This window comes from Pseudophryne corroboree, chromosome 2, assembly GCF_028390025.1.
Source record: "Pseudophryne corroboree isolate aPseCor3 chromosome 2, aPseCor3.hap2, whole genome shotgun sequence".
Lineage (NCBI taxonomy): Eukaryota > Metazoa > Chordata > Amphibia > Anura > Myobatrachidae > Pseudophryne > Pseudophryne corroboree.
The window spans coordinates 572,746,318-572,756,210 of record NC_086445.1 but is presented as its reverse complement, the minus strand read 5'-3'; the positions used below and the strand labels follow the sequence as shown (position 1 = coordinate 572,756,210).

The 9,893-nt window shown below is 43.8% G+C and overlaps 2 pseudogenes; both read right to left on the bottom strand.

Annotated features, from left to right (window-relative positions):
- Positions 1 to 400: 400 nt before the first annotated feature.
- LOC135052758 (5S ribosomal RNA) lies at positions 401 to 519 on the bottom strand (annotated as a pseudogene).
- A 6,532-nt stretch (positions 520 to 7,051) lies between these two features.
- Positions 7,052 to 7,170, bottom strand: LOC135052488 (5S ribosomal RNA; annotated as a pseudogene).
- Positions 7,171 to 9,893: the final 2,723 nt, after the last annotated feature.

The following is a 9,893-nucleotide window of genomic DNA, read 5'->3' as shown; positions in this document are numbered from 1 at the left end:
AAGTTAAAAAAAACGTTACCCATCCATGATCCAAATGTGAAATGAGAAAGAAATAAAGAATATATGAAAAATTGTTAAAATGTTCTGGTCTTTTTTTAGAGAGGTTGTAGACACTGGATTGTCTAACAGCCGTCTCCCCTGACCAGTACAGAAATTCTGTATTGATGGGACCAAGGAAGGAAAAAGTGTGTAACTTGTGTATCTTCAAAGAACCAATATAGTTGGATCTATGTTGTACACTTGGCTGGCAACCAATTGCTCGGATTACCCACGTATTTAGGATATCTGTTACTGTTATTAGAGTCTGACGCTGAATTGTTATATAACAGAGCAAAGGGGGGGGAAACAAGATTAGTGGTGATACTGCTGTTGGTATTCGCCTTAAAAAGGAGTAGTTCCTACTCTACAACACCGGGTATTCCCAGGAAGTCTCCTCTCCAGGTACTGACCCAGCCCAACGCCATTTAGCTTCCAAGATCGAACGAGATCGGGCATTAGCGGCGTGGTATGATAGTAGAGGAACTATGTACCAATGAGAGTGCACCTATATAAGAACAGTAAAGATTGTGGTTTGAAAGAGGATAAGGTATAAAGTGTGGATCTGCTTTCCCGTTAGGCAGGGCGCAGCGACTACCACTGCCGTGGTGTCAAACGTCCTGGATCGTGGATGAGAGTCCACAGAAAGATAGTAAGTAAATGTATAGGGGATAGTTTTAATTAGTTATTATTTTTTTATTATATTATTTTTTATTTTATTAATATTTTATATTTAAATGAGAAGTTTGATAAAAGTAAAGAGTTCCTGAGAAAAACTCAAGCGTCAGACCGATTTATAGGTCATGTATGAGTTTGGACAGCTATTCTCTTAAGTGGAGACATCAAATAATGCTATAAGACAGAAATCATACATGAATTGGACACCGTTCTAATTCCCAGAACTTGTGGCAAAAAATAGGCAGCTATAGTATCTCTTAACGAATAAAATGTTAATCTGGACACTGTATTAATAATTGTGATCCTTATACATTATACACTGTGACACTGATAAGCTGCTTGCTGCACACAAAGAAAAAATGGAACAGAAATTGCCTGATAAACCTGGCTACATTGATCTCATGTAAGTAATTATGTGTATGATAATCACATGTAAGCAATTGTACAGCAGATGTGGATATGCCCACACTGTATATGTGGCTATGTCCAGGTATACTGATCACACATGAGTGAAAAGTGTGTCAGATATGGGTATATGAGTGTAATTATACACCCAGCGGGTGCAGGCTTACGAGACTCCAAATGTGACAGTCAGAGAAATTGGTAAAGATGTCATATCCTGAGAGCAGTTGGTGCCAGCGGGTCCTTCCCTGCGTGGAAAACGCGTTTCGCCCGTACGGACTTGTTCACTTCCGGGATCTGAATCCTGGATCACAGTGGGAGGTTTAAAAAGGTGAAAAATTAGATAGCAGCCAATCCGGGGCTTAATGATGTAGGACGGGACGCAGGGGGCGGGAGTAGAAAGACTCCCGTCCTGGTTGATTAGTCTGCCGTTATGTCCTGTACTGGAGCGGCGGTTATTATTGGATGGACGTAACAGGGGCGGGAGCAAGAGCGCTCCTGATGAGAGACGTTATGCGTGGGTCCTTTCAGGGATGAGGACAAGGCACGTGTGAGAAGGGGATACTAGTGTATGTTATATGAGTTTAGAAACGCCATGTTGGAGAAGGGATGTGTTGCCAGTCCCAGGTGTTATCATATTGGACGAGGCAAACGTTGTTATTATTACTGGGTTTTTGTGTCAAATATACTTAGCAGGTATTGTCTGAGGATCTTGCTGACCAAAGAGAGGAGGGGAAAAAAAGGGGGGGGAAAAATAGGGGAAAAGAAAGTTTAGAGGTGGGGGGGACGAGGACCGTGGGTGGGAATCGCTGGGGGGAATCACATGGGGGGATGACATGTATCAGTGATTGGGTTTAAGTTTAAAGTGGAGTTGTATTGTAAATATAGTGCATGGATGCGGGTGTATTGCAGACAGGGAAAGTGTGGATATGGATAGGATGGATGGATGCAGGTGTATTGCGGACGGGGAAAGGGTGGATAAGGATAGGAAGTGGGTGTGAAGAGGGAAACCTGACAAAGTGTCATGTTGTTGTGATTAAAAGGTTGAATTATGGATAGAGTGATGAGGGTATTGATGAAGGAAGGAGTGGGCGGTATGTGTAGTGAGCCTGATTGTGTGAATAGAAATACAACTGTACATGAGGGTGAGAGGAAGATAAGGAAGGGAAATTGTTTTCTGGACAAGGGTAGGGTAGTGTGTATGAGGTGAGATATAAATAGGACGGTGCATGGTGTTATGCAGAAAATGGGGGCAGGGTGAAGGTGATAGTGTAAGTATTAATGTGATTGATGGAAATAATGTTATGGGAGTGCATGAAAGTGAAGGCATAGGGCATGGGTGTGTAGAACTAGTGTTGAAATACCGGTTATAAGCTGGGTTTTTAATAGGACCAGGGCAGGTATTGAAATTGTATGGGCTAAAGGACTGTGACCGGGAAAGTGAAGAAATGATGGAACAGGCGCAAAATTATGAATCTATGTGCAAAATTGCATACACATATAGATATGTATACCTACATGCATAGACACATGCATGTGTGAAGGGGGGGGGGAGGGGGAAAGGGGGGAAAGGAGAAGAAGAGGGGTTGAGTAAAAGGGGGGTTGAGTGGGGGAGGGGGGAGGTGTGGGGGGAGGGGGGAGGGGAAAGAGGGGGGTTGGGGGAAGGGTGGGTTAGGGGAAAAAAAAGAGGGGGGTGTTTGGGAAGGAGAGGGGATAAGGGAGGGGAGGGGGGGTTTGGATAGGAGTTGTAGGGTGGGAAATGGAAGGGGTTTAGGGAGGAAAAAAGGGGGGTAAATTGAAGGATATTGAAGGTGTTGTATTTATTACTTAAAGGAAAACACCATAGTTTATGTTCTCATTCAGGCCGAACGGTCTGAGACTCCCAAGATGGAAGATCCATTCACTCTCTTTCTTATAGAGTTCATTAGTGATGTCTCCTCCTCGTATGCCCAGATGAATGCGGTCTAGACCAAACACCTTCAATTCCTTGGTGGAGCCTTTATGCTGGTAATGGAAATGCCTGGCAACTGTCGTAAGTTGTTTCATGCGTGCAAGATCTTTTGGTGCGTTCCGTATATTGCCCAAGTGTTCCAGGACCCTCTCCTTAAGTTTACGTGTGGTCATGCCGTCATATTTTATATTGCAACTGCAGGTAATGCAGTAAATTACTGCTGTGGTATTGCAGTTAAAAAAAATGTCGTAGCGTTGTCAATTGTCCATATTTGTCGGTGACTGTGTTGGTTTGTGTTATAAATGGGCACGACTTGCATTGTCCACACGGGAAGGATCCTGTTACGATTGGCTTCTTGGGTATTGATGTTGACATATGGCTTCGAACCAACTGATCCTTGATGTTTTTGGATCTACGCCAACTCATTTGCAATGGAGAGCTCATGAGTGTAGATAGATCAGGATCCATCTGTAGTATGGGTAAATGCTTGGTGATAGCATTTTTCAGCATTTTCCACTCAGGACAGAATGTTCCTATGAATCTAATGGTGTCCTCTTGTTCTGGTACCTCCTTCTTCTTACCAAATATAAGATGTTCCCTCTTGATCTGGGTAGTGGCTTGGTAAGCTCGTTTGAGTGACCGTTTACTGTAGCCCCTGGCATGGAGGCGGTTGGTAAGTTCCCAGCTTTTGGTTTGGTAAATGTGGTCCTCAGAACAATTGCGTCTCAACCTAAGATATTCTCCTTTAGGAATATTCTCAACCGTTGGAGGGAAATGTGAGCTCGTTTGGAAAAGAAGGCTATTGGTTGCGGTCTCCTTTCGGTATAATTCCGTTTCCAAATAGCCCGTGTTAGATCTATAGATATTCAGGTCAAGAAAGGGAACCTTCTCAGAACTGATGGTGTGGGTCAGTGTGATGTTTAAATCGTTGGTATTAAGGAGCCCTAAGAATTCCATCAAGAGACCTTTTTCTCCGTTCCAAATGATGAAAATGTCGTCGATGTATCTCAACCACAATATCACATGAGCAGTGTATTTTTCATTGGCTGTGTTAAAGACGAAAAAATGCTCCCACCATCCCAAAAACAGATTGGCGTAAGTGGGGGCGCAAGCTGCGCCCATTGTTGTTCCCCTTATTTGTAGGAAAAATTGATCCTGAAAAACGAAAAAATTCTTGGAAAGTACAAAATCAAGTAACATCTGAAGGAAGTCTGAAAAGGCTCCAACGCCTCCTTGGTCCAAGTAATACTTGACAGCTGTGATTCCTTGATGGTGGTTGATGCTCGTGTAGAGAGCCTCTACATCTAGAGTTACCAAAAGAAAATTGTCTTCACAGTGTATGTCATGAATCTTGCGTAGCAAATCTGATGTGTCCTGCAGGTAAGATGGTAAAGACAAGACAAATTCGCGAAGGTGAAGGTCCAGGAATCGACTGGTTGTTCCAATAATCCGCCATTACCGGACATAATTGGTCTTCCAGGTGGTTTCAACGCATTCTTATGTATCTTGGGCAATAAGTAAAATGTAGGTGTTTTTGGGTTCTGGACTGTCAGATATTTCAACTCTGGTTTAGTAATAGTACCCTGAGTTGCGGCATGCTGTATTAGAGTGTTATAAGCATTAAGAAACCTATTAGTTGGATTACTTAGAAGTTTCTTATAACACGATGTATCATGTAGCTGTCTTTGAGCCTCTGTTATATACATTTCTTGCGGCCAGAGTACGATGTTGCCACCCTTGTCAGATGGCTTAATGATGATATCATGCCATGTTTCCAGTTCTTGTAAGGCTTTTCGCTCTTTAAATTTGAGATTCCTCGAAAAGTGGTAAAGACCACGTCTGGTTTGAGTATAGATATCATCAAACTCTTTAGATACTCGATTCAAGAAGACTCTAATTTCCGGGCTGTTATTATCGGGCGGAAAGAAGGAAGATTTCGGTCTACATTGAGGTCTGTGAATTGTTGGGTCGTCCATATTAGATTCTGCCTGGAGTTCTTCCAATTCCTGGATGGCATTAAATTCATCAATAGTGAATTCAGTGTCGGAATTGGTTTCTGACTGTCTGGTCTTTTGTTTGGCAAAGAATTTTTTGAGGAGAAGTTTCCTCCCAAAGAGTCTCAAATCCTTTTCCCAGGAGAATCTATTAAAGGATCTAGCTGGGGAAAAGGAAAGTCCCTTGCTGAGTACTTCCATATGGTCAGGAGAAAGGGACCTGTTAGATAGGTTAATGACTTGTAGTTGGGTGGAATTGTTGGAGCCTATCTCAGTGTTTTCCTCTGACGGGCCGGATATCTGGCGGTCCTTGGTATGTCCCAATCTTGATTTCGTCCGTCGTTTCTCCTTTCCCCCTCTCCTTGTTTTCCTCGCATTCTGACCCGACCTCTTGATCTTTGACCTGAGCCTAAAAAATGGGGATGGAAACTGTCAACTTCCTCTTGATTATACTTGGTGTTTTCGAATGTTTCACTAGCTGAGTCCCCACTATTGGAAGATTCGAATTCAGAAAAAGTAGGATCTTCCCGTGGTTTTCTATTCCTGCTTAGGGGTATAGGATTCCACCTAAAAATGTCACCCTGCGCGAAGTCTCGTTTGTCTCTGATGAATTTGCTGCGTTTTCGATCAATTATAGTCTGTTCATATAGGTCAAATTCCTTCTTATGTTTTTCAAAGGCCGCTTGGAATGGTAGGTCCTTCTCCCAGGCTTCCAGTCTCTTCCCAATTTCATCTATTTCTTTCTCAACCTGGTCTAATAGCAAAGTATCGTGTTTCACCAGCAGATGGAGTAATTCATGGGAACACTTGAGAAGGGCAGCTTCCCATTCACTCTTCAGGCTATCGGTTGCGAGGGGAAAAGACGGAAATACCTTGGGTCTGAGGCCACGGGGTACGATCTTGTGTTTTATATAATTTTCCAAAGTAGTGACGTCCCACGATAGGTGAGCCCTTCTCTGCAAATTCTTCTGTAATTTAGAGAAGGAGGTCCGCCAATCTGAGTTGGAAATGGTTAGTTCATATGTATCTGCGAATGGATCTGCAAGATTTGGATTTTGGCATTTTGATAGCTCTGTTTTGAGTGAGAAAGTAGACATGCTCGTATACTATTCGCCTGATTGGGCCTAGGTACGTCTATTTGTCAAAAGACAAAATGAAAAAAAGGGGGAGGGGGGGGAAAGAAACCTGAAATAACGTGATGAATGGCTGCTAAAAAGGATCAATAGGGTAAAAAAGATAAATGAGGAAAATGAGGATCTATCTGAATTGCAAAAGAGACCATGCCACAGTCAGAGGCTGTATTTACCCTACAGCATAGACCATTACTGCACAAAAACAAGGAGCGACCGGGCACTGGTCCAAGGTGGATTATGGTTTATATGTGTAGAAGACCAAGTGTGGACAATTAGAGAAAGAAAGTTACTATCATTTCAATTGTAGTCCTAGTTGGTGGTGCGCCCAGAGCCAGAAAGTACAAGTACTAACAACAGGAGAGAAAGAAAGCTCTTGTGTGGGCGCACTCTTATACAAAGAAGAAAAGTTCTTCAAATGTGTGTCAAGAAGATATTTAAAACATCCATTTATTATTCAAAGTTAAAAAAACGTTACCCATCCATGATCCAAATGTGAAATGAGAAAGAAATAAAGAATATATGAAAAATTGTTAAAATGTTCTGGTCTTTTTTTAGAGAGGTTGTAGACACTGGATTGTCTAACAGCCGTCTCCCCTGACCAGTACAGAAATTCTGTATTGATGGGACCAAGGAAGGAAAAAAGTGTGTAACTTGTGTATCTTCAAAGAACCAATATAGTTGGATCTATGTTGTACACTTGGCTGGCAACCAATTGCTCGGATTACCCACGTATTTAGGATATCTGTTACTGTTATTAGAGTCTGACGCTAAATTGTTATATAACAGAGCAAAGGGGGGGGGAACAAGATTAGTGGTGATACTGCTGTTGGTATTCGCCTTAAAAAGGAGTAATTCCTACTCTACAACACCGGGTATTCCCAGGAAGTCTCCTCTCCAGGTACTGACCCAGCCCAACGCCGTTTAGCTTCCAAGATCGAACGAGATCGGGCATTAGCGGCGTGGTATGATAGTAGAGGAACTATGTACCAATGAGAGTGCACCTATATAAGAACAGTAAAGATTGTGGTTTGAAAGAGGATAAGGTATAAAGTGTGGATCTGCTTTCCCGTTAGGCAGGGCGCAGCGACTACCACTGCCGTGGTGTCAAACGTCCTGGATCGTGGATGAGAGTCCACAGAAAGATAGTAAGTAGGAAAATGTATAGGGGATAGTTTAATTAGTTATTATTTTTTTATTATATTATTTTTATTTTATTAATATTTTATATTTAAATGAGAAGTTTGATAAAAGTAAAGAGTTCCTGAGAAAAACTCAAGCGTCAGACCGATTTATAGGTCATGTATGAGTTTGGACAGCTATTCTCTTAAGTGGAGACATCAAATAATGCTATAAGACAGAAATCATACATGAATTGGACACCGTTCTAATTCCCAGAACTTGTGGCAAAAAATAGGCAGCTATAGTATCTCTTAACGAATAAAATGTTAATCTGGACACTGTATTAATAATTGTGATCCTTATACATTATACACTGTGACACTGATAAGCTGCTTGCTGCACACAAAGAAAAAATGGAACAGAAATTGCCTGATAAACCTGGCTACATTGATCTCATGTAAGTAATTATGTGTATGATAATCACATGTAAGCAATTGTACAGCAGATGTGGATATGCCCACACTGTATATGTGGCTATGTCCAGGTATACTGATCACACATGAGTGAAAAGTGTGTCAGATATGGGTATATGAGTGTAATTATACACCCAGCGGGTGCAGGCTTACGAGACTCCAAATGTGACAGTCAGAGAAATTGGTAAAGATGTCATATCCTGAGAGCAGTTGGTGCCAGCGGGTCCTTCCCTGCGTGGAAAACGTGTTTCGCCCGTACGGGCTTGTTCACTTCCGGGATCTGAATCCTGGATCACAGTGGGAGGTTTAAAAAGGTGAAAATTAGATAGCAGCCAATCGGGGCTTAATGATGTAGGACGGGACGCAGGGGGCGGGAGTAGAAAGACTCCCGTCCTGGTTGATTAGTCTGCCGTTATGTCCTGTACTGTAGCGGCGGTTATTATTGGATGGACGTAACAGGGGCGGGAGCAAGAGCGCTCCTGATGAGAGACGTCATACGTTATGCGTGGGTCCTTTCAAAGATGTGTTAGGCGCCGGGGTCCGCTCGTCGGTGCGGCCCGGCGCCTAGCAACCAGGGACGCCCTACGCGGACAGCCGCCGGCTCCCTGGCAACGCTGGACGCCGGGCGCACTGAGCCGCACGGACCCTAGCAACGGGGACGCCACTGACGGACCGCGTTCCCCGTTGCTGGGTCCAGGGTTTAATGAACCTACACCTGTTTCCTGGCCGTGCAGCAAGGCAGCTGCACGGCATGTAGGTAATTAGCCCTGTCAGCACCTGATTGGAGGACTCCTGTTCATATGCACTCTCAGGGCTTCTCACAGACGCCGGTAATAGCTTCCTGCATGCTGTCTCTGTTTGCTGAGAGTCTGTTCCAGTCTTGCTGTATCCGGTCATTCCAGTATTCGGAAGTCCTGAACTCGGAAGTTGTCATCTTATTCCTGGAGTCCTGACTAATCACCGTATAACATCCAGTGGTGTTCGTGAGTCGCGGCTTTGCCGTGTGTTGCGGCTTGTCCGCTTTATTATTTATTATTTGTGTTTTGGAGCATTTCGCGGAGGGTTCCGCTTCCACAGGTCCACTCTGGTATCCAGCGGTGCTGGGTAGGAGTATTGGACAAGTGGATTTTGGTTGTCCTTTTCCCTGGCGGGTTTCCGCACATACTTCAGGTTTTGTTAGTTAGCTTGTTGCCCCTGGCCTGTTGTCAGTCAGAGGTCCTCTTGTTATCATCCTGCCTCGGATTTCCCTTTGTCTCTCACTAAGACCGGGGGGCACCGGAGTTGGGCAGACAATTTCCGCCCTTCAAACGTGGCTGCCAGGGGCTCAAGAAACCATAGTCTCGCAGGGGATTTCCGATAGCACGGGTGAGACAATAGAGTTAGGGCGCCAGGGGCAACTAGTCTTTCCTGCTCCCGTTACCTGCATTTCATTCCAGCGCTCTGGTCCTTGTCATAAAATCTCCTCCGGTCAGGAGTGCTGGAATCATAACATTATTACCGGCCCTACCAAAACTTAAAATTAAACGGAGTTTAATTTTTTCTTATTCAGTTTTTGTAAGAAATTGTCGGCCTCATGAATCCAACAGGGTTAGGACCAAATCCTGGTCAGCTCTTAGTCAGTCAGATTCAAGAACTTACTCAGATGGTTCAGGATCTTTCCCTTCGGGTGAAGTCGCAGGAAGATCTTTTACGAACTTCCCCGAGGGTAGTTCCTGAACCAAAAATGCATTTGCCTGACCGTTTTTCTGGTGATAGAAAATAGTTTTTTAATTTTAAAGAATCCTGTAAACTTTATTTTCGTTTAAGACCGATCTCCTCGGGTACTGAATCTCAGCGGGTCGGGATTATTATTTCTTTGCTCCAGGGGGATCCCCAGACTTGGGCATTTGGTTTAAAAGCAGATGATCCGGTATTTTTGTCAGTAGACGCTTTTTTTGGGTCTTTAGGACTGTTATATGATGACCCTGATAGAGAGGCATCCGCTGAAGGTCAATTGCGCGCTCTCAGACAGGGTAGGAATCCTGCAGAGGTTTATTGTACGGAGTTTCGCCGGTGGTCGAACGACTGTGGCTGGAATGACCCAGCCCTGCGCAGTCAGTTTCGCCTC